Source organism: Physeter macrocephalus, chromosome 20 (genome assembly GCF_002837175.3).
Source record: "Physeter macrocephalus isolate SW-GA chromosome 20, ASM283717v5, whole genome shotgun sequence".
NCBI classification, from domain to species: domain Eukaryota; kingdom Metazoa; phylum Chordata; class Mammalia; order Artiodactyla; family Physeteridae; genus Physeter; species Physeter macrocephalus.
Genome location: NC_041233.1, coordinates 40,872,196 through 40,897,891, shown reverse-complemented (window position 1 = coordinate 40,897,891; position 25,696 = coordinate 40,872,196). Strand labels below are relative to the sequence as shown.

Sequence of the window (25,696 nt, the reverse complement as noted above, 5' to 3'; positions counted from 1 at the left end):
CACTGTTGTGGCCTCTCCCGTTGCGGAGCACAGGCTCCAGACGCGCAGGCTCAGCGGCCATGGCTCACGGGCCCAGCCGCTCCGCGGCATGTGGAATCTTCCCGGACCGGGGCACGAACCCGCGTCCCCTGCATCGGCAGGCGGGCTCTCAACCACTGCGCCACCAGGGAAGCCCTGTTTTACTTTTATGTATGATTTATCTCAGGATCTTATGTAGAAGCTCTTTATCAGATGGAGGAAGTTTCCTTGAATTCCTAGTTTTCTGGGAAATTTTATCATGAAAGGGTGTTGAATTTTGCTAAATGCTTTTGTTGAATCAATTAAAGCCTTTATCTTAAAATGTAAAAGTTTCAGGTCCTCTAAAGCCTGTATCCATTTCTGCGATCCTTTCAGCATTTTCTCAGAAGACATTATTCCAATATTCTATCACCATCTCAATCAGTGTATTCTGGAGCCTTTTCAGTTTATCAATATCTTATTTGTCTTCTTATTTGATTTCCTCTTTGATATCTTCATTGACTCATTGGTTTTTTAGTAGCATGTTATTTAGTCTCCACGTGTTTGTGCTTCTCCAATTTTTCTGTAATTGATTCTTATTATCAGTATCTCAGAACTGATCCATAGTTATGGTAGTTTTGTACTATGTCAACCTGGATAAGATGGAACTGTGTTTTCCAGAATCCCCTTTCCTGTGTCATATCAGGTTTGATTTATCAAAAAGAAAAATTTGCTCAAGATTTGGATAGGATAATTTAAACAACAATCACTATTTTAAGGTCATAATGTTAGATACAGGATGCCCAGAGAGTAGCAGCAAGGTGTTGTTCTTGCCCATTCTGTTTCTAGATATTTTCCCACCTGTTGGTCTTGCTGGCCAAAACTGGCCCCTGGGCAACATCAAATGCAAAGGTAATATGCTTCCATAAACTTTCCCACCAGCCCTCGTTTATAGTCCCCCTCTGACAGCTGGATGTACCTGGTTTTAGGAAGTTTGGTTAGTGATTTTCTCAATCTCCAACTTGCCAGTCTCAACCTTTATTTCCACAATTGTGTGAGTTCTTATTCCTCTAATAAATTTCTATTCCATAATATTTTTAGTAGTTCTCTTTGGTCGAACCCTAACTGATTTGACAATTGGTATCTGGGAATGGAATGCTGTCATACTAAAAACATAAACTGTGTGGCATTGGCTTTGGAGTCAGGTGACTGAACTATCTCCAACCTGCATTGGACTGTGATATGAGCAAGAAATGAAACTTTGTTGCGTTAAGACACTGATATTTGGGGTTATTTTCAACAGGAATGAAACTATACTGATTAATACACCTCTGCAAACAAGTCTTTCCTCACCACCCAATCTGAACTAGCACCTAGTCTTCCCTATCTTAGCACCTCACTTTAACTTCTATATAGCATGTGTATAATATTTATCTTTTTAAAAATTCATTCATTCCTATATACCAGAGCTAGAATGTAAATTCCATGAGAGCAGAGGTCTTACCTGCTTTTTTCTAACACAATTACAACAATAAATATTTATTGAATATATTAATGATGGAGTAATTGAATGAATAAAATAAGTGAATTAAAGCATAACAGTAAACAGGAATATTATGTGCCTCGAATTCAATGTTTCTGTTCTGTTTCCCTCTTAATGTCTAGGGATTCTTGCTGTCTATTATTCTATCCATGTAAAGAAATCACTAAAAATGATTACAGAATCTCTTATATTTTATATTCCCTTGTTCATACATTCTCTTAGTTAGCTGGTTCAAGAAAGGTTCACTGATGCAAATATGCCCAAGTTCATCTCAAACCTGACTGTGAGAAAATTCCTCTTCAAAGTTTTTTTTTAAAGAAAATTATCTCCTGAAATAGATCTGTGAAATAATACCTATGAGACTAGTCAAAAGTCAGGAATTAGGAAATCAGTTTTGGGTTTATCTTTCTTGAGGAATAGCTGAGAGGCATTAGTTTTCCATTTGTACAGAATTTGCATGCTGCAAATCCCCAAGGCAAGAAACCTTCTCTACGTTCTGCTAGTACTAGAGGTAATCAGGTAGTATACCTGGGACTGAGATGAAAGGCAGATAATTGGAACATGTACATTTACTGTATACCAACTACGTACAAGCACTGTAATAAACATTCCATATAAAGTCTTCATTTGTCATTCAAACTAAAAGTGCAAGATTGGTATTCTAATCAATTAGAGACACCTATTGAAGTTGAAGAAACTACAATTACAGAGGCTATTTTGCACCATAACCCACAGCTAGGAAATGCTGGAAATTAAAAACAAAACCTGTGTTCTGACACTAAATTTAGTACTTTTAGTAATGCCAATCAGTTTTCCAATTTATTAAAACAAAATATTTCTGATCAAAGGAAATTTAAGAGAATAGAGTAAAAATTACTTTGGACTTGGAGTCAGAAACCTGGGTTCCATTTTTCAGTTCTGCAGCCAATGACACTGGGATCTGGGGCAGGTCAAGATCAGAAGAGGCATTTATACTGTAGCCTAATCCTTTCTTCACAAAGTAAGAAACAATCAGTTGTATCCTAAAAGTAGAAACTAAACAATTAAACTGTTATCTAGGTCCTCCTTGAGTAATGGACACCAGATTTGGGAAAATCTCATGTACTTGAATACCTGGTAGCCCTCTACATCCTCCTCCTACTCTGCCTCCTCTATAGAGTCCAAAAACCAGGAACTGAAATTTTGTGATGGTCAATCCTAGCAGAGATTTATCCATTCTGACACACTTTATTCCTTTTTTTGGTCTTTCATTACTAACTCTTCTGTCTCCAGCAATTTTCCACAGATGAACATGCATCTTTTTTAATCCTCTTCCTCTATTCTATGAATCTTATCTAATTTCTTCAATAAAATATATCTCCACCTCTTAATTCTCTCCTTCCTTCCCCCATGCCATCCTGGCTTTCTCAACCTGTTCAATTTATTTCTCTCTGTATTCAGCTCATGACTCTAATCTCAGCTGTTTAGAGCAGAGCTAGTCCAGGTGCAACTCCACTCAGGAGAAGGAAATCTGAACATTTTGAAGTGACGAGAGAGCTAGTGCTTTCTGCCTCCAAGGCCTCTTTAAATTTCCACAAACTTCTGAAGAACTGCATAGAAGTTCTGAAGAATTTCTATTTCCATCATCCTGATTAAACTTATTTCTCCTTAAGTTCTAACACTCATGAAAATTAAATTATTTAACTTTGTGGGGGGTTTTTTTCCTATTTTGCACTACAGCAGTAATTTAAGAGTGTTCTTTCCTATTGTGAATAGTATTTCAACTGTACTGAATGATAAGGAAGCATTTGTTAGAAGCCAAGAAACTGATCACTTTAAGTAACAACTCTTTTTGAATGTATTCCAGATTCCTAATAACTGTCTGAAAAAAACAAAATTCAGTAATGCAGTCAATCTATCGAGGAAATACTCAGTGACTTAAACATCACATCCCCACATTTTTCCATATTCCTAATCCTAGTTTAAGCAACTCACTCAAATTCTGCACGTCTTAAGTTCTTCATCGTAAATCAAAGTAATAGACTAGTGCCTATTGTTTAGGTCCCTGCTATTGAAAAAACATATCACATATGTGTCTTCCCTATCAATGTTAAAACTTTAATTTAAAAAATTACGTAAATTTTAGAAACGATAATATGCATGAATATTGCATCTTCCTCAAAACATAAACTCTCTGAGGACAATTATAAACACTCCTTCTAACCAAAATACATTATTACAGACATTACATGGGAATAATTTCTAAAAGAGCAATATTAGAAGACATTTTTCCAGAAATCATAACCTAATTTTGATATATAATATGTAAGCTGCTAGAAAATAAATTTAACGTTTCTTCATTTTAATTAATAACAGCACCCAGGTTAAGAGATTCTTCATAGAACTATTGAAAAGTAAATTTCATTCTATGAATCACACAACCACCATGTAACTTGGTGATAATGCCCCACATGTCAGAAATGACAGCCTGTTTTCTACCCACTATTGTATAAAGGTATGGGTGATATAAAGTCATTGCCTTTTCCAAGTTAATGTCACATGCTAAAGCCACACCTATCTTCTGCTTTGTCATTTTTACCAATGGAAAAAATAAGGCTCCCACAGTCTTATGCAAATAACAGCTTCCATTCTGGTCAATACATTTTATCACTGATACATTATTCATCTCACTCACACAACAACAACAAACATATGACCAAAAAAAATTAAATAAAAATTTAAAACTCAAAGAAATCTTAAACTATTAACAAACATTTAAATATTAGGGCATTAGCGAACTGAGGGGAAAAAAAGAGAAATAGAACCAGTTCGCCACAAAAGAAGAAACAAATGAAGCAAATGACGATTCTAGCCACACTATGATGTAGACTCTGGAGAAGAAACAAAATAAAAGATAATTGCTCAGAATAATTGGCCATTATGCTCACACTTAGAAAATTTCAGTTCAGTCATTCTGGAAGAAAAAAATTATAATTTGATAACTCTTTTACATACAAAAGACTTTTATTTCCCTTTTCAAAGACTTTAGGGAATATGCAGTTCATAAAAATAATATAACCTATTGCTAATTAAAGAAACTTCAACTAAAATAAGAGAATTGATAGCTCTGATTTCTACCTGTCAAAAGACTCCTGCCACTCAAGGGGCCAGAATTATAGAATCAACAAATTCTTTCTGTTCACTAAAACCAAGAAGAATGTGTTGGCTTTAAGAGGCTAATTTGAGGGCCACAAAGTGTATCTGTGGTGTTACAAACAATGGTTACAAACCAAGGCCCAGGAGATAATAAAGTAGCCAAGATCTAAAAAGAACAGAGAAACTCAAGAGATAAGGTCAGTATAACTAGCAATTATAATGGTGGGTTATTATAATATGAAAATGGCATAGCTGGATCCAAACAAAGACAAATTAAACATATATAAAAGTGACAAGAAATAATTAGAGGTGAAACCATTGATCTTGTGGGCTCAGGGTCTGCAAGCAGCCAGTGGAAGCTGGGAATTGGGCTTCTACCAGGTAACAATACTTAAGAGTATTCCCTTGGATGGCGAGGCAAGCCTGGCTCACTAGGTAAATCCAGAAAGTGAAGTGAAGTATTGTAATTCCCAGAAGGATCCTGAAACCAAATCTCTGTTTTAAACTATAACTGCGCATCCCTGGAATATAAAGATATAGCGTTGTGAACAGAACTAAGCCAAGTTACCAACTAGACTTGTAAATGAATCTACAGTATCTTCACATCATCCAAGGGCATCATTTTTTAAAATGCCTTTAAGAGACTGGGTTCTGAACTAAGGTCTGTTAGAGAGAACGGAAGAAACTTAACAAAGGGGAGGGAGGGGGAAGAGGAAAGATTAGAGGAAAGGAAAGAAGCAATAGAGCAAAAGAAAAAAAAATGCAGTTAAAGTGAAGCTTGAATACTAAAATTCCAAGAAACGTCAACATATTTAGTGTTAAGAAACTTCTTTTAAGTTAAAACTAATGATGTAGTAAAACAATAGAAGATAGAAGTGAGCATAAAAGTTTTTCCCTGATAGTTAAAGCTTGATAACATCTAGGTTGTGTTTCTGAAGATGACAAAAGTAGTGAATTATTTTTCACATCATAATGAGTATTTATGGCTATGTATGTAGCATTTTAAAGAATAACCACACAGTAACATATTTTACAGTTTATAATGAGAAGTGTAGAAAGTAGAAGGGAAGAATATATGGAAAAGAAAATTGAAGAAAAGTCAGGAAAGAAGAAAAAAGTAAAAGGGGTGGGTAAACAGAAAGCAAAAATTATAAACATGGTAAGAATTCTAAAGATATAAGGAATCCCAACTTGTGTAATTTTTCAATCACTAGTTGGACAAAGAAAATTTGCCTTATAGTTCGTTTGCAAGAGAGAAGTATAAAATGAAATTTTCAAAATGAAGAAAATATCTAAGTTGGACACAATAGGAAATCGATCATTTCATCAAAAAAATCAATAAGTATTAATTAATCAATAATTGATTCATAAAATCTGATGCAGCAAAAATATTTTAGGATAAAAATAGAGCTCAAGGAAAAATTGAAAATAATGAGAAATAATATTACATAATAATAAAAAAGCAATAGGCTAAGAAGATAAAATAATATTATGTCTTACATGATCTTAAAATGTCACTCTACAGATCACTAATAAGTTGCAAGGGGAAAAAAAATAGTAGCTACAAAGTTGAGAAATCAAACAGGCAATCAATAATTAAATCATCAATGAAGCATAGATGGACACCTCCAGGTATGATATTCTAACAAAGACAAGATAAGTCTTATAAGGTATTCAGGCGAGAAATGCATCTGATTCTAGTACTGAGAAAGCTTTAGACAGACCCAAAATAGAATGTATTCTTTAACTATATCAATATTGTAGGAGCAAAAAAGGCTGTGTGAAACTTTAAAGATTAAAATAGATGAAGACATGACACTTACATGCAGGGCCTTGCGTGTTAGTCCTGACCCCTGAACACAAACAGCAAGAAGAGACTGAAGAAAACTCCAGACCCCTCAAGATTGATAGGTGGCAGGTTTAACAAGGAAGGGAACTTATATATGAGGCTTGTCTTGGGTGGCCATAAGACAAGTAGATCTCTACACCTGCCTGCCAGAATCTTAAATGTTTATACAGAGGCCTTGACTGGGTTCAGTCACATGTACCATCCAGATGGTCTCAACAACACAGTGCTCTCTCAAGGCTACATCCTTGAAACGGCTCCCACTATGGGTAGAACATACACTCCAAGGAGAGGGTAAGGGGTGAGGAGGGTTTGATTGCCCAGATCCAGCTCATGGGACAACTGATGGTCACATCCTTTCAATGACCTATTCCAACATCACATACTGGAGGAAAACAAATACAATGAAACACATTGAGCCAAGTGACAAAATTGAAACATGAGTGGTATATTAGATAAAAATTTGTGAAGACACATGCACCCCAATGTTCATTGCAGCACTATTTACAATAGCCAGGACATGGACACTTCATAAGTGTCCATTGACAGATGAATGGATAAAGAAGATGTGGTACATATATACAACGGAATATTACTCAGCCATGAAAAGGAACGAAATTGGATCATTTGTAGAGACATAGATGGACCTAGAGTCTGTCATACAGAGTGAAGTAAGTCAGAAAAAGAAAAACAAGTATCATATATTAACGCATATATGTGGAATCTAGGAGAATGGTACAGATGAACCTATTTGCAGGGCAGGAATAGAGATGCAGACGTAGAGAACAGACATGTGGACATGGGGTGCAGAAGTGGGGGGTGGGATGAATTGGGAGATTGGGATTGACATATATACACTACCACGTGTAAAACAGCTAGTGGGAACCTACTGTATAGCACAGGGAGCTCAGCTCAGTGTTCTGTGGTGACCTAGATGGATGGGATGAGAGAGGGGGTGGGAGGGAGGTCCAAGAGGGAGAGGATATATGTATACCTATAGCTGATTCACTTAGTTGTACAGCAGAAACTAACACAACATTGTAAAGCAACTCTACCCCACCCACCAAAAAATTGTGTATCACTTTTAAATTTAGTGAAGTTGTAAACTCTGGTTATATAAGCAAACTCAAGTGAGCTGTAGATTCCTGAGCCATGTTTATTATTGTTGTTTCAAGCTATTAAGTTTTGAGTTGTTTGTTATGTGGCAATATTTAATTTGTGCACTTAATTCTCCTCATATCAGTTATTAGATCACCACTTCACTTCCTAAAAAAGACTGATCTTGCTGCTAAACTTATAGAAGTTTTATGCTTACTAATGATGAGAAGCTTCATTTATTTTTCAATGTATGCAGTTATTCAACGAACATTCATTAAGCACCTACTACTTGTAGGGCATTTCTCAAAAGCCTTGGGACGTTGCGAAAAAAAATGCTTGTGTTCTCCTGGGCAATGAACAAGGCTGTTTATTACTAAAATATTGCACATGACTCCCCCTGCAGGAATACCTCCTACAAAAATTAGGCTGTGGTGTTATGTGGCTTATCTAGGGTTATGTGGCTTACTGAAAGTCAGATAATGCTCAGTAGATAAAGAATTGATTATAAATATGTCTCTGTTGGGGGAAAAACAAGGTAATTAAGGGTTAGAATGATTGTAATCAGAATGAAAAAAATAGTTTCCAATGTTTTCTTCCTTTTGTGTTTTCCCCACAGAGATGAGAATAGCATGTGAATTGATTAAACAATATTTACATATTGCATTTGACTGATGAGTCTCTACTCAACCACCACCTTTTGTTTATTACGTTGTTTTTGAAAAATACTACTGCATCAATTGTACTCTAAAGTTCCTTCATTGTGGATTTTATTTATTGCATACTCAGGGTGTTATTTAACATGTTCCCCTGCCCCTTACATTTTCTGTAAGCTAGATATTAGATGAGGAGGTTTAGATTTAATTTCAATTTTCTGGCAACACATTAAAATTGCCAGAGGAGTTATTTATTTTAATAATAAGAAACTTGCCCATTTCCAAAATCGTTTTTCATGAAACCCAGAAGGTGTGTATGTGTATGTGTGTGTGTGTGTGTGTGTGTGTGTATATGTATATATGTGTGTATATATATATATATATATATATATATATATATATATATATACATGATGGTTTGTTATACAGCTAGGCTCCTGATAAGTTTTTTCCCCCTGAATATAATGCTGACAATCATCGTTCTAATATTATGTTTGTCCTACAGTGGAAAAACTTCAAACATAAACAAAACTAGAGCAAATAGGACAATGAACCCCCATGTAGTCATTACCAAGCTATCAAAAAATCCACAATCTTGTTTTATGCTTCTAAACTGGATTGTTTTGAAGTTAATTCTACAAATTACACAGTTTTTCTTTATGTATGTGCTTACATTTAAAGGAAATGACTTTTTAAGATAACATAACTTCAATAATACTTTAAAAACAGTAGTAAAAGTAATTAATACAATTAAATATGCTACCAGCGTTCAAATTTTTCCTTTTTTGTCCAAAGAAAGTTCATGCACCAGCATTTACCTAAGTCTCAGCTTAACATACATGTTCATTCCCTCTTTTTTCTGTTTTAATTAATTTATTAAAGATATTGGATCATTTTTCCTATAGTGTTCTCACATTCTGAATTTTGCTAATTACATGCTATGAGGTATCATTTTTTACACCCCTGCACTTTCTCTAAACTGTTAGGTAGTTAGATTTATATACAGACTCAGTCTGTTTGTTTCAGGTCCTTTTTTTTCTTTCTTTCTCTTTTCTTTTTGGTACACTATGTCACACCGGTGTTATGTGCATCGATCAAGAGGTAAATATTACCTAGTTGTTTAACTTTTTTGTAATATCAGTGCCCATTGATGATCATTGTTTAGTTTCGTTATTTGATTATATGTTAAAAAGAGGTTCTATTCTAATTCTATTTATGCCAGTTTTATCAATTGCAGAGAAAAGCAATTATACATTGCATGTGCATCTTCTACAGGGTAGTGCTCAGATTACACTCCCATGATTCATCTAGAAAACTAGAACCTGCCTACTCATAGCTTCCAAAGACTTTAGTTTATTCCTGCATAGATTGATTGTCAGAATGTCAATCAATCATTAACGTGCATTAAGTATAGACATACCTCATTTTATTGTGCTTTGCTTTATTGTGCTTTTCAGATGTTGTGTTTTTTACAAACTGGATGTTTGTGGCCACCCTACATGGAACAAGTCTATCAGCACCAGTTTTCCAACAGCATTATTTTTTTAATTAAGATATGTACATGGTTTTTAAAGACATAATGCTTTTGCATACTTATTGACTATAGTATAGTATAAACATAACTTTTATATGCACTGGGAAACAAAAACTGTGTGACTTGCTTTATTGCAATATTCAATTTATTGCAATGGTCTGGAACTGAACCCTCACTATTGCCAAGATATGCCTGTACTTAGTATAATCCAAGTTCTCTCCTGGGTTATGAGGACACAGCAAGGAACAAGAGAGACAGTTTCTTCCTTCGTGTACTTCATATCCTACTAGGAAATGATTGAAAATAAGAAATAGAACATTTTTTTATTCTGTTAAATGCTGAGAGAAAATGTTGAGTTATTGATCAGCCTGAGAGTGTGCTTTATAAAAGGTAGTCCTTTCCTCCCAATTATCTTCTTGAACCTTGCCCTAATCTCCAAAGGTCTATCTGAAATACCATGGACTCAAAATGGAAAATCCAGTCTTGGTTTAGAGCAAAACTAAATTAAAGAAAGTAGTTAGTTTTGGTATAGAATGAAATGAGGAAAGGTGGATTGATGTGTTTTTTTGTACCCACATCTACTGTCTCTGACATTCATCAACCATACTTATGATTTTAAGAGCAACAGTATTCTGTTAATTAGATGGTAGGTAAGTAATGATTTATTTCAGTGAATTCTATGAGGCCTAGTTATAACAGCAAAATATATAATTGAATATGTTCTCTAAAAATAGAGAACATTGTGTGTATGCATATGTTTTTATGTGCAACGCTTTGAGTGAGAGGCATTTCCCCCACACAAGAAAGAAAGAACGAAAGAATGGAAGGAAGGAGGGAAGGAAGGATGGAAGGAAGGGAAGAAGGGAGAAAGGAAGGAAGGAAGAAAGAAAGAAAGGAAAGAAAGAAAGAAAGAAAGAAAGAAAGAAAGAGAGAAAGAAAGAAAGAGAGAAAGAGAGAGAGAAAGAAAGAAAGAAAGAAAGAAAGAAAGAGAGAAAGAAAGAAAGAAAAGAAAGAAAAAGAAAGAAAGAAAAGAAAGAAAGAAATCAAGTCTTATTTTCATGTCTTGCCCATCACTCAGAGCCACTCAACACTCCCCAGAAATCCATTTCCTGAAATACAGGAGAAAGGCAAGATGGGAAGGTCAACAAGAGTTGAAGTGGAGATTTTGGGGTCTATTTTTTAAGAATCAAAATGTAATTAGAAGGCTTTGAAAAATAATTGAGAAAAATTTTTCTCATAGCTCAATGACTTTGAGCTCTATTAGTCAGGGTTCTCCAGAAAAAAAGAATCAATAAGATATATAGAGATATGTATGAGAGGAGATTTATTATAAAATTGACTTACATGATTATGGAGGCTGAGAAGTCCACCATCTGCCATCTGCAAGCTAAAGAATCAGGAAAACTGGTGATGTAATTCAGTCTGAGAATTGGGGAGAGTGATGGTGTAAGTCCAAATCTGAGTTCAAAAGTCCAAAAATTAGGAACACTGATGTCCAAGAACAGAAGATGGATGACTGAGCTTAAGCAAAGAGAAAGAACTCACCCTTCATCTGTCTTTTTGTTCTATTCAGGTCCTAAATGGATTTGATGATGCCTGATTCAAATGCTAATTTCTTCCAGAGACACCTTCACAAACACAAGCAGAAATAATATTTTACTAGCTCTCTGAGCATCCCTTAGCACATCAAGTTGACACATAAAATTAACCATAATAATAAATATTAAGAAAATATTGGCTATTTTTTTCTGCTTAGAAAATAAAATTCTTCAGTTAATATGTGCTAATGACCTACCAAGTCAAATATTTAAAATCCTCTTTTTATTAATGAGTCTATATAAGGTGGTAAGTAAGAACATAGATTTGGTATCATAAAAGTCTTTCTTTTTTGGCCATATTGTTCCAGGTGCAAAGTTTAACAACTAGAGTTCCAAACACTTCATAATGATTCAGCACAGTTGTCACACTTGGATGCCCTAGGTGAGTGAGAATTTCTTGCTTATACCAAACAACATGTCAATGCTGCAAAGAATAAACCAATCTAGAGTATGGAGGATTCAATGCTGGATAAAGTAGCATATTTGCAGAACCTGACTTGGGTTTTTGGAGGTATACAAAAACTTTGCATAGAATGCTTATTGTGCCTAAGATATGTGCAAAAAATACTAGGCATTACCATCCTTAATTGCATATGATAACTTCGTGATACAGAGATGTAACATGACTTATCCAACTTTGTGTAAAATAATAGAGTGCCTGGAATTTTTCTCAATCTTTATTCTTCTGATATTTGCTACTTTAATACCTAATATCCAAAGTATAAAACTCTCATCTTCAGGAACTTATTACTTTCCTTACAAAAGAGAAATTAGCTAACCATTAGTCAGTGGATTTATCTTTTTTCTTTCATTTTTTCTAAGATTTAAGAACACCACTCTCTTTTCCTATGGTGATAAGACCATGATTAGGAACATTCTCTACAATAAACAGTTTGCACATGTGTACCTGGACTGTTTTTCCTTTTTGTCCATCAAATATCTCTGAATGTTTCCTAATGAGAAATATAAAGAATACATCTTTTTTCTGTCTTCAAAAAAGTCAATGAACTTCATGACCTGCCTCCTAGGAAAGACTCATTGTTAGGGCGGGGGTCTACAAAGCATTGTAGTGAACGGTGCTCATTGATAAATCACAATAAAGAGAATGCCCTGAAGTTATCTTAAAAAAAAAAGTCAATGAAAGAAGTACAGTATTTGGTCTTTATTGTTAAAAACAATACAACAGGCCCCAAATAGAGTCACTTAACACTAAGCACCACTTCACCAAAACTTGACTTAGTTACAGTTTGGGCTCTCCCAGAAAAGGAATCTTAAACCAGTCAATCAGGAGTCACCTGATCAGCATTAGTTAAGTAATCTGCCTGTTAGACCCCTGACATTCCCTGTAAGGCATGTGACCTTTCAATAACCAATCTACTTTTTGGCATAGTATAACTTCCTTGTTCCTGCTCCCTCTGCCTGTAAAAGTCTTTCATTTTGTACAGCTCTTAGGAGCTCCTTTCTATCTGCTAGATTGGATTGCCCCCAGTTCATGAATCATTGAATAAAACCAATAAGGTCTTTAAAATTTACTTAGTTGAATTTTGTTTTTAACAGTATCTGTTTCACATAGTAAGCACTTGCTATGAACTGAACTGTGTTCCCCCAAAAGTTCATCTGTTGAAGTTGTAACCCCAATGTGATGGTAATTGGAGATGAGGCCTTTGGGAGGTGTTAAGTTTAGCTAACCTAGTCCATATTGTTGATGCCTCAGCATCTATTTTGTGTGGCTTTGAACTGACACCAGCCCCTCCTGCGGGCTCACGCCCTAGCTAACAGTCCACAGAGTCACAAGTAAATGTAAGTTTCTAGTATGACTCTACCAACCACCATTTTGATAAGCATTCTCCTCCACCTCCCAGGGCCTTCCTGTTGTGCACCCCAAGAATCTTACCAAAATCCTACTCTTTTTGGTTTGCATTGACCAATCTAGCCTTAGCATGGGAACCCCAAAGCATTCTACCTGTTGTCACTAATAAAAGTATGTACCTTATTAGTCATGCTGTGCTCTTTTTCTGCCTGCACCCTCCCTTTGTTGTAGGAGAGGGAAAATTCTTGTCCCTGGACCTGCAGGAAGCATGAATGGTTTTCTGGATAACAAAAGTAGCCATCATTAACAGAAAAGTTATAAGTCCCATTTTTAAAAAGAGTTAAACTTAGGCAAGGAATTGGGTCTGACAGGGGTATTGTCTATCGAGCTCATATCACTGCGGTGGAGGGGTGGTTTTTCCATTTGTTTGAATTGGTAATGCTCTTGTTATATATATCTATTTGTACCTGTAATGGTTGTTGTAAGCCAAAGTTTTTATGGCAGACCCAACAATTAACTAGTCTTTCTCCCTGGGTGACTATTTTAGATACGTTTATGAAAACATTATTTTCCCATTCTCCCTGCACCACAACCACCATCAGAAGTCATATTAAGGGAATTCCCTGGCAGTCGAGGGAATAGGACTAGGCACTTTCACTTCCGTGGCCCGGGTTCAATCCCTGGTCAGGGAACTAAGATCCCCAAAGAAAAGCAAAAGCAGGTTTATTAGAGAGATACACACTCCATAGGAGAATGCAGACCATCTCAGAAAGTGAGAGTGGCCCCAGGGCATGGGGTTGTTGGTTTATAGAGACTGACTAATTTAATACGCTAATGAGTAGGAGGGAATAATCCCTCTTATGGTCCATCTCGGAACTGTCATGGCATAAGGTGGGGGATGATTTTTAGTATAACAATGAACGTATAATGAGCTAAAAGTCAATAACTGAACTATTCTCAAAGCCACCCACTTGGTGTCAGCCAGTTCCAGCCATTTTTTTTATCCCATCGTAACAACTGAACCCTTTCTTCATTTATCTAGTGGTGTGTCCTGGCCCTTTCCCTCTTGTCTCACCTTGACCTCCCCACATGGCCCCTCCAGGTGTGCTATGTACCTCCTCCAGGACCTGTGAGTAATAAACTTATCTATTTCAATTCCCTTGTGGTCTTTTATTGAACTATGACTCACCATCTAACACCCCAGGGCTCTACTTAACAAATGTTAATTAAACAAAGTCACAGCTAGAGATAATTAGGTCATGAGGTAGACCCCCATGATGGGATTTGTATCCCTATAAGAAGAAACCAGAGAATTTGTTCTCTCTTTCCTCTCTCTCTCTCTCCCCACCCCAACCCCTCTCTCCCCTATGTGAAGATATAACAAACAAGAAGGAGGCAGCCATCATCTGCAAGCCAAGAAGAGAGCTCTTGTTACCAAATTAAGTCCTACTGGCTCAGGGCCTAGCCCGGTTGAGGCTCCCTGCTTCAGTGGGTAAAGGTTCTTTTTCCATTCGGGTTCAAAGTAGCCAAATAACTAAATCGAAGCTGAGATAGATGCAGCACAAGCTTTATTCAGTGGCCAAAGAATGGAGAAGCAGGAGCTTAGTTCACAGATCAACTTCTTGCCATGTGGTGAGAGGGATTTGATTTTAAAGAGTAAAGATAAAGGAAGGAGGATTGAGGCTAATGATAGGGACGCATATGCGTTAGTCTACCAGGGAAGGGGCAGGGCTTTTTGAAGGCTTGGGGTGCCACCTTCTTTTTATCCTTTTTTGGTCCTTAATATCTGGTCATGGCCACCAGTAGGTATGTCATTTAATATGCTAATGTAGTAAAATCAGCATGTATTGAGACTCAGGGTCTGTTGGAGGTCAGATTCATGGTCATCTTGGTCCCAGCTTGTTCCATCTAGTTTATTTGTTTATCTCTCCCTATAGCTTCCTTTCTTATTTCTGGACCGTCTGACTTAAAGACTTATGTTAACTCCTACTAAAAGTGGGGGTTGATGGGGTTTGAGTAAGGACCTGGCACAGCTCTGGCAACAAAATCTTCCCTTCCCTTGTGACTGCTCCTCATTCTTGAGGGATGCTGAAGGGTGAAGTTCTGTCTTCTAAAGCTGCTTCCTGCTGAACATGGGCATAGTTTTCTCCTAGATTAGAGGAGCAGAACTCTTCCCTGACTCACCTAAAATAAGTCTGATTGTCTCCAGGCCGCAGTCTCAGTTGCTTGTTCTCTTGGGTTAGTATCATCTGAAGTTTGGTGGCTTCAAGCCACTTACTAACAAAGTTGACAAGGCAGTTAAGGAGGCAAGGCCCAAAGATAAGCAGGAGGGTAATAGCAGTTGGTCGGCCAAGAAATGGAAGAAACCAGGTTAAGCTGGGGAAGCTCTGTTTTATCATATTCCACATGTAGCTTGGATCTGGACCTTGTGTGTTATATCTATGTAACCACTGAACTTGCTTATGTACCTTTTTTATGTTTACTTCAATCCGACCAGAGTTATTGACATACATGCAACAGGTTTTATTAATAACTGTGCAAACTTCCCCTTACTCAGCCAGGAGATACTCAATGGCTAGACTGTTGTTGAGGACAACATTTGCTAGGGAATCTATAGAAGTATGGAGTCCTTGTAAGGCAAGGACTTAAGTCCTTATAAGGCATCCCCTGTATTTTTGGATAATTCCTCAAGGGCTCATGTGAGATTTTGTAAAGTAGTTTCATGGTATGTGAAACCTCCTCAGGAGGCCTCCTGTCTGAAAGCAATCCCTTCTTTTGCCAGAATGGGTCCTATTTCCCATGTAGCTCAGGGCTGAGTGACATTATGAATGCTTACACCTAGGTTCTGAGAACTTAGCCGGCCTAGCGTGTTTTGTTCCCCAAATTAGGCATTATCTAAACAAGGATAGGCTAGAGCTCATCCCAGAGAAGGAAAGGAGGAGTTGGGGTTGTTGTGATGGGACAATTGGTTTATTGTCATAGTCCAGAGAAGCCCTAGTGTGTTATTGCACGTTCCTCCCTTTGGTGGGGGCTGTTGATAGAGGTGGTGGCAGCAAGACCCGTTAGAGTGATGGCACTTTAGAGTGAGTGTCTTGTATTCATCAGAGATGTTAATGTGAGGGGTGAGGTCCAAGCAGGGAAGCTGTGTTAAGTATGGGATGTGAACTTCAAGAGAGATAGGTTTCGTAGACTTAGTTAGCCAAGGTGAAAATGAGGTTGTCATTCTTGGGGGTAAAATGTAATACCTTGAGTCTATAGGTGTCACTTTGAGGGCAGTTGTGACAGATCCAGCACTGGGATGGATTTTGTCCACAGTCTGTAATTCTCAAGAAATTTACTACTGACTTCCCATTCTGTGTGGATGCTTGTAAGAGATAGGGTAGAAAGAGTTAAGAAGTATAGACAATGGTAGACATTCATCTCACTTCCAATATTAATATTCCCTATATCTAGCATGGACAGAGGAGATGTTTTCCAGGAGGAGGGGGTTTGGTAGAACAGCAGAAGTCAAGTAAGGCAATAGCAATGACAAGGCCAACTACTAAGCCTATCCACCATATTACTTTTCTATCAGTAAATTTGTCCTTTTGAAAAGTAACCTAAGGTCTGTAACAGGTTCACAGGTGTATTGAATGGGTGGCTCAGTAACTTCTTCCTCAGGCGTTGGTGCTGTCTTCACTCTGGAATGGTGGACCCATGGAATTATGTCCTGTAATTTTAAGGCAGAATGAATAGTCAAGGTTTCTAGATAAGGTCCTGTCCACTTGGGGTCTAACTGGTCTTATGTCTTTCCAGCCTTCCAAGTTCTCAAATAACCCAGTCCCCAGGAGAGAAAGGATATAAACCCATGTAAGAAGGGGAAGGTGATTTCTGATTCCCAAAAGCATGTAAAATTTTGACTATTTCCCGTATCTGTAAGGCATATGTTAGTCGGTACATTTCCCTAAGGTTGGCTTTATAACCAGGTCCTTCAGGAATGGGTCTCCCATATACAAGCTCATATAGACTTAACCTGAGCTTTCCCTTAGAGGCTATCTGCATTCTCAAAAGTACATTAGGAAAAAGGGAGATCCAGGGTTGATGAGTCTCCTGACACAGTTTGGCTAAGTTTCTTATGAGGATTGGATTTGTTCTTTCTACTTTTCCTGAAGATTGTGGTGTCTAAGTGGAGTGCAAATGAAACAGGAGGGAAGTGGAGCAGGGCACAACCTTTGAAAATATAACATAGCCCAAGGACATGACATAAACTGATTAGAACCAAATGGGTCCAAGATGGCAGACAAGTCAACTTCCACTAGACCTTGAGCCTCAGTATACACTCATTGTAAACAACAGCAAGCTAAATGACACACTCACAGGAGCCATGACAGTTCCAAGACATTGGTGGGGGGTCGTGAGTGTTGGGGTTATTCTGGAGGCAGTTACGGCAAGCTTCAAACACCTCTTTAAGGAGACTACAGAAATTGGGAATAGTAATGGATTTGTTGAGCCATCGATATAGAGCCTTCTGCCTGTAATGTGTACTCTGATGAGCTTCCTGGATGGCTTGGAATGCAATGGCTGATGGGAAGAACTGCTGCTCATGACAATTAACCATCCACCGCGGGTATTCTGGGCTTTCAAAGTAACCCCATTTCAAAGCCTTTTTCCTTTCTTCTGGTGTATATATGGAAGTGTAGGAGTTAGGGTCTGGGCGAGCCAGTAGGAGTGGCTTTTGAAGTCTGTTCCCATCCTCTGTTGCTTGTTTAGCTGCCATATACACTCTGTTATTTCCTCTTATTATTTCTGCTTCTCTCTTTTGATGGCCTCTAGTGAGTAACCACCACCTCCTTTGGCAGGAGTATAGCCTTCAGCAGTAACATAATTTCCTCCCCATTCTTAATCTGTTTATTACCTGAGGTCAGCATTCCTCTCTTCTTCCAGATAGCCCCTTGGGCATGTAGGATAGAATAGGCATATAGAGTCAGTGTAGATATTGACAACTTTTCTTTTCCCTAGTTCTAATGCTCTGATTAAGGCAATTAATTTGGCACTCTGTGATGGAAACCTCTGGCATAAACTGCCTTTCCTTTTCCTTCTTTCACAAAACTACTCCTATCAATGAACCATTCCAATTCTGCATTCTCTATAGGGCAGATCTTTAGGTCAGGCCTGCTGGAATATACTTGTTCCATAACTTCCTCATAATTATGAATTAATTTGGGGCCTGTCTTGAGGTAGCAAGTAGGCAGGGTTAAGGACATTACAGGGCCTCAGAGTCACAGATGTGTTTTCTAGAAGCATGGCTTGGACTTGGGGGGTTTGACCAGGGAATAACCAATCTGCCCCCCTTTCCTTTATGAGGGGTTGGAGGTGGTGGTGATGCCGAAAACTCTGTGCACTGGTGCCAAATCGAATCTCGGAGACAGAGTTTGAGGTGAAGTAGAAAAGAATAGATTTATTGCTTTGCCAGGCAAAGGGGGACACAGTAGGCTTGTGCTCTGGAAAAACTGTGTGTCCCAGCCTGGGAGGATTTGATGAGGAGTTTTATAGCAATGGTTCAAGGGCGGAGTTGCTGATAAGGATCAGGGTGTGCAAGGAATGCAAGGCCTGCATTCCCTTAATCTGGTCTCAGGTGGTCTCCTGATGAGCTTTGAGGTTATCAAACTGTGACCTTCTCTCTGGAACATCTTCCATTTGGTGGGGGTTTTATTTCTTCAGAAGAGCTTAAAGATATTGTTATGTGTATCCCTTGAGGTGGAACCAGAACCCTGCCCCAAGGCTACACTATGGTTTCTTGGCTGCCCCAAGGCTACACTATGGTTTCTTGTTTCTGCATCCCCTCTCTTCCCTGAATAGCAGCTGTTTGAAAGGCTTCCATGCAGGAGTACCACAGAGTCCTGCTCGGATGCACTGGGGGGTCCAGATTGTCAGAGACTGTCCAAAGGTTAATTTGTTAGCCTCTTTCAGGAACTGAGAAGTAGCAGCTACAGCCCACAAGTGTGGGGACCATCCTTTAGCAGTTTGGTCCAATTGTTTAGAAAAATAAGATACAACCTGAGTTAGAGGTCCCAATTTTTGTGTAAGCACCCCCAGGGCAGTTCCTCCTTTCTCATATACATATTGATGGAAGGGGCAGCTCAAGTCAGGTAAAGCTAATGCAGGGACTCTCATGAGATGGTTTTTCAGTTCCAGGAACTCCCGGTCACAATCAGGGGTCCACTTAAAAAGGTCAAGGTCCTTCTCTTTTAATTGCTCATACACGGGCTTAGCAATTAAGACAAAGTTAGGGATCTATATATGGCAGAACCCGACCATCCCCAGGAAACCTTGGAGCCATTTTCTCATACTAGGGGATGCCATCTGGCAATTTTTTCCTCTCCTTAGACAGTGCCCTGTGCCCCTTTTCAATTTTAAATCCTAAGTATTCTATCTGCTGGAGGGAGATCTGGGCTTTTTGTTTGAAACTTTGTGTCCTCTCTCAGCCGGATGATTTAAGGTGTTAACTATATTATGGTTGGAAAGCTCTTTGATGGGGCTGGCGATTAGAATGTCTTCCTCATACTGAAGTATAGTTCCTTGTTCTAACTTAAGGTCACCAAGATCCTCAGCTAAAACCTTTCCAGAAAGGGTGGGTGAGTTTTTAAATCCCTGGGGCAGAACTGCCCAGCACAACTGTTGTTTTCTCCTGCTATCTGGATCCTGCCATTCAAATGCAAAAACATATTGAGATTCCAGGACTAAGAGTGCACAAAAGAAGGTATCTTTTAAATCTAACACTGAATACCAGATCCTCCCAGGGTTTAGGGTAGAAAGCAAGGTATAAGTGTTGGGCACCACTGGGTGAATCTCCTTACGCAGGAGTTTTATTTACAGCTCCGGAAAGCTAAACTAGCTGGTATTTCCTTTTTTTTTTTTTTACTGGCAGAAGAGGAGTTGCAAGTGGACTGACAGGGTCTAAGAAGCCCTTGTTTGAGTAAGCTTTCTATTATCAGCTCAATGCCTGCTAGAGCTTCCTTGCTTAAAGGGTTGTCGACTGAAAAAAAAAAAGGACACCCTAAAAGTTGAGAGTTACGTTTTATTCAGCAGATGTTCTTAGGACTTCAAGCCCAGGAGCCAGCCTCTCAGATAGGGCTGAGAAAACTGCTCTGAGGAGGCAAGGGGGGGAGCCAGGATATAGAGGAGTTTTTGCAACAAAGGGCAGGTAGTCAGAAAGTCAAAAGATTATTGTTAATTAAAGAAATCAGATATCTCAAGTTAAGGAATCTAGTGCCTTTCTATGTATGGGAAGATACAAGAGTCTGGGCTCACTGTAAGTATTCCTTTGATATGCACCTCAGCTATCTGGGGCCAGTATCCTGTGTTTTCTCATCCTGAGTTTCCTCAAGCTGCACCATGGTGGGTGGCTGCAGTCAGATGACTGCTAGATGGCTGGCATTCCTCGTTTCCATCCTGATTCCCCTTAGGACTCACTGTTGGGTGTGGCTGCAATCTCTGATGGCTGCGACATCCTTTGGTTATTGATATGACAGGCAGCATTCTTAGTCCACAGGGTACTGCTTTTTATTTGGGTAATTGTAGCCAGGTTACAGCTTGACTGGTGGGGACCTCATGGCTCTGCCTATGGTGTCACTTGCCCATATTGAGGGATTCAATCCCCTCAAGGTTAATCAGGCCATTATTCTCTGTAGAGTGGTAGCACTAGGGCTACAGAACAGAAAGGAATCTTGGGTAATTTGACGGTAAGGTTTTTGTCTCTGAGATAAATTGTAGATCCCAATTTATATAGTAAGTCTCCTCTTATTAGAGGAATTGGGCATTCTGGGACATAAAAGAATGAGTGAGATAACATTTTCCCTTCCAAATCGCACTCAAATGCTCTATAAAATTGCACTCCTGCGGTTTTCCTTCCACTCCCACTATCTTACATTTAACCTTGGTCATTCTGCTTTGTCGGGTATTCGAGACCCAGTAGGTGGCCCCTGTGTCCATAAAAAGTAAATCTTTTTACCTCCTATGGTCAGGGTGAGCCTAGGCTCCTGGGGGTAATTTCCAGGGTACTCCTAGGAGCCCCAGGCCCCTTCAGCCCTCTTCTTTCATGTGTGCAACCAACGAGGATGGGCCAGGACACGGCATTCCACTTAGTCTCTTTTTGAGACTCGGGATATTCTCCCTTCCAATGGCCTTCCTTCATGCGATATGCACACTGATTAGCTTTAATCCCTTCTCTCCGCTGTGCGTGTGGTCTGAAACCCCAGGCAGCTCATCAGTGTTACAGGATACCTCAGGTGGGTGCGGAAGCTGTCCCTGGGAGGTCAGTTGACCCTGACTCACTAAAGCCAGAATACTGGCGTTCCTTCTGCTCATCTATCTTCCTTTGCATCAGCCTCCAGACACTCTTTGTTGAACACCTGAAATGTTGACTACACCAGCTGGGAAGTGGGCGTGGTGGGCCGGCCCCATCTCTGACTTCTGTAATTTTGTCTGGGGTGCTCTGGGAAGTGAAACGGGACTTAAGACTGGCCTGCCCTTCCCCTGACTCCAGGTTCATGTTCGTGTATACCTGGAGTCGCTCCCTTAGGCACTCAAGGAAGGCCCAGGGATTTTCCTTTGGTCTCTGGATGACTTCCTGAACCCTACTACAGTTCATGGATTTCTTCCCGGCTCGTTGAATGTCCTTAAGAATCAAATCCCTGAAGTGTGTGAGATGCAGCTGGTAACTGTTTTCCTCTCAATGGTCCCACTCAGGGACCATTTCGGGAATGGCCTGGACTCCAGGCTGATAATACAGCCTTCCCTGCATTATTTTGATTGGTCTTATTAGCTTCCTCCCTTGCATTAGTTATAATCAGTGCCGTTTCTTCCCCAGAGAGTAAGATGTTTAGGAGGGTTTGGACATTCACCCAGGTGGGGAAATGAGTATGGAATATTCCCTGAACTAAATTAAGGACTCCCTTGGGGTGGGGTCTTTCCTCAAACCCTTGCATCTATCCTTCCAGTTATATAGATCTGAGGAAGAGAAGGGTATACATTGTGGTCAGTCCACCCTCTCCATTGGGGACATCCTGAAGGGAGAATAGCTTATTGATTCCAGAAGGCTAGTACTAAATGTTGCTACTTGTGTGCATTGAACTACTCTTCATAGGGAGGCATAGTGAGAGATGGAGCTGGGAGTCCAGGAAGGGGTCCACCCTGTTGGGAGGAGGAGGAGGCACCAGGTAGGGAGCTGGAGAATTTGAGGGAGTAGAGGGTGCTGGGGACTCAGGAGAGGTAGCTACTCTTGGCAGAGGAATTCAAGAGGCTCCTCAGGCTGAGATGTCAATAGCGGGAGAGCAAGATTTGAACTGGTCTCATATTTTTCTCCCTGCATGCCTGTATACTATGAGATCTAATAATGACTGGGCAGGTGTTTAACCATGTATCCGTAGAGCAATGATAGAGCATTTTGATAATCACCATCATTCCCTTCCTTTCTTTCTAAGGAAGGCTCTGGCACAAAAGAACAGAATACAATAGAGTACATCCCTAGGACCCAATAAAAGTGATATTAAAGTCTTATCTACCCCTTTATGATACTTCTGAGCCATGGGAAGAATAGGAAATAAACTTTCAGTGAGGACACAATGGTTTCAAAGACAAAGAAGGTATCTTATTAAGGGAGTAAATTTGTTCATTATGAGCTAATGTTTCACTGTCTCTTAAAAACTGATGTTTGTCCTTGCCAGAAAAGTTACTATTTAAATCAGCTATTATTTTAATACATCAATAGTAAAGAATTAGTAGGCCTATAGCTCTCACTGGTGGGAGTATTGGAAGGAATACTTGAATAAAACGAAATGTATTTTTCTGGCTGTGGAATAGGCACAGGAATTCATTTTTCTTACCCCATTTCCACTCCCACCTCACCCCAATAACTGTGAAGCTCAGGATCAGACATCATAAGTGTTGGATGTTTCTTGATTTTGTATAGCCCAAACTGGGGCCATTGCACAGATCCTACAAGGATCTTCCAGATAGGAGATTTCTTATTATAGAGAGGGGATTGGAGTTTTAGACCAAGGGCCTCAAAGAGGTATTTTGCAAATGGAAGACAAAAATGTCAGATTAGGCCGAAGGAAAATTCTCCTGAGAACTCGATCTCTGAGATCAAAGAAAGGCTGTGTTAGCAAAAACCTTAACCTTTAACTTCCTACATTGTAATTCCTTTCTAAAATTGCGCTAATCCTTCAGCAAAGAAATATTTTTAAGTGCAATGAAACCACATTGTCCAAACACTGGATGGATAAGGGTTAAAATGTCTATTCAGCCAAAGCCAAGACTGAAGCAAAATATCATCAGCATAGAATGAACATTTGAGATGCAGGAATAAATCTAAAATGTATTCAAGTACATGGAGCACTAGTACAATTTTATAGTTTTTAAAGTACTGAGGTGACATTTTAAAAGTTTGGTATTAAAGAAAAATATTTCAGAATTTTCACTTGCTAATTCCTTCTGCAGAGGCTATGCTGAATACTTACAATACTAAATAAGTGCCCACTTTCAGCTGAGGTTAGTGGAAGCACAGAGTAAATTTGGCCAGCCCAATCTCTATAGGTTCCTTGACTATGATGATGTTGCCACCAAGTTCTTGGGCTCTCTTTCCACTTTAATGTAGGTGACCAAGTTAAAGATCAAAATACAGTGATCTCATCTTTAAATCTTGGACTTTAAAATTGTATCAATAGTGATGTTGCAATTTCATTGAGGCAATCTCACACGGTGGCTTTGTACATTTTAAGAAAACGCTTTCTGAGTATTTTCAGAAACTGTCCAGTCCATTTTATATTTCTCACATTTTGCATGCACTTGCTGTTTCACACAATCACTTGAAGAAATTTTGTTGTTAAGCCTCAGATCACAAACTATGACTAGGTAGGTGTGTGAATTTCCAGTTGAATCTCAGTTTTCCTTATATGAATACCAGTTTTAACATTTTTCAGGAACAGAATAAGGGCATCATGAAATACCTGCACTCTCAAGATTTCCATCTTGGTTACACTTCAGCAGTTTTCAGTAAATGAACTATATTCTTTAAAGCACTCAGTGGTTACTAGTGTCTATACTGGCATTGTTATATATTATTTGGAATATCTATATTGGTATTTATCAGTGGCCAGTGCTACTAGAGGGTGATTCATGGCTAAACCTACAACAGCATGCACACTGTTGAGAGGTAATTGTAGCTTTTCTAGCCATCTTGTGCTATCTTTTCAAGGTGAAAGATAGAGAGGCATCTCACTTTGGGTCAGTGAGCAGATTTATCTCTTGATCAGAGTAATAAAATAATATCTTCTTCAGATACAAAATTAGGCAGTTTTGAGGGCTCATTATAAGACTGGTGGTTTCCTATCAGACAGAGATCCACCGTGTGCTTGGTGTTCACCTAGGCCTGCCTTCATATCCACTCCATAGGGCTTGGGAGGCATGGGGAACCAGTCCAAAATTCAGGAGGCCTGCTGTGCTGGTGAGTAATGAATTATCTAAAAGTACATTGTTTTCTTGTCAATTCAATGTACCAAAGTGTGACAAGTAAACCTAGCAGTTACATTGTTGATTAGGGGTTTCTGGAGCATGATACACTGGATGGACAGTCCAGGGAATATGTTGTTAAGAAAGAATGTATGGACAAACTTTCTGGTTGTATCCATAGGCTAGAGAAAGCTGTTTCCTCTACCAGGGAGAAAAGAGGCCAGCAAACAAATTGGGTTTACTTTCGTTAATTTATAAGTTGCCTGAAATTAAGTGTTCTACCTATTGTTTATAGACATATGATCACAACTTGTCAATTTAGAAAAGCAGAATATTGATACTAATACCAAATAATTTTTGTTAAGCTCTTTTATTTTGGCATAGGAAAGAAAAATAACTAGACTAGGATAATTTAAAAGGCTACTTATAACAATATGGAGAATATTAAAAATGTCCAACAATGAAATGTTTACTTCCTGTTTAACTTGATGCTGATCACACATAAGCAAGAATTCAAGCTCCAGGCAGATAAAAAATGAATGACTAAAATATTTAACCAACTAAGCCATTTAGACAAAAATTAAAGGCTTATATTTTAAATGTCACACTAGATTCAGACATTTTGCTTCAGTGCTTTTGTAAAGTGAAGCATTTATGTGCTGTTATGGGCTTTGTGATAAGATTCTTTATGGGAATGTGTTACAGTATGTGTTTGCTTTAATAATAGCACAGCTCATATCAGCAAGGTAGCTCCATAAGTCACATCTACTGTTTTCATAAAGTTTTTGCAAATTCTTTTAAGATGCCATAAGCATATCTGTATACTTTTGACCACAAAATTTACATGTTGTACACAAATGGTTGCTGAAATTGAATGTACTTAAATTCAGTTTCTCCTGTGGTATTTACAGAATCCCTGTCTATCTTTTCTTCATAGCGATAAGTATAGTTTCTTAATTATACCACAAATAAATTAATGTTTATGATAGACA

At 38.6% G+C, this 25,696-nt stretch overlaps 1 long non-coding RNA gene across 1 annotated transcript in view; it reads left to right on the top strand.

The window, feature by feature from the left end:
* LOC129391659 (uncharacterized) overlaps window positions 1–11,786 on the top strand; it is a 411,011-nt gene extending 399,225 nt beyond the window's left edge. The window contains exon 5 of the long non-coding RNA XR_008616234.1: window positions 11,713–11,786. This is a non-coding gene — a long non-coding RNA (uncharacterized lncRNA). The remainder of the gene's footprint in view (window positions 1–11,712) is intronic.
* Window positions 11,787–25,696: the final 13,910 nt, after the last annotated feature.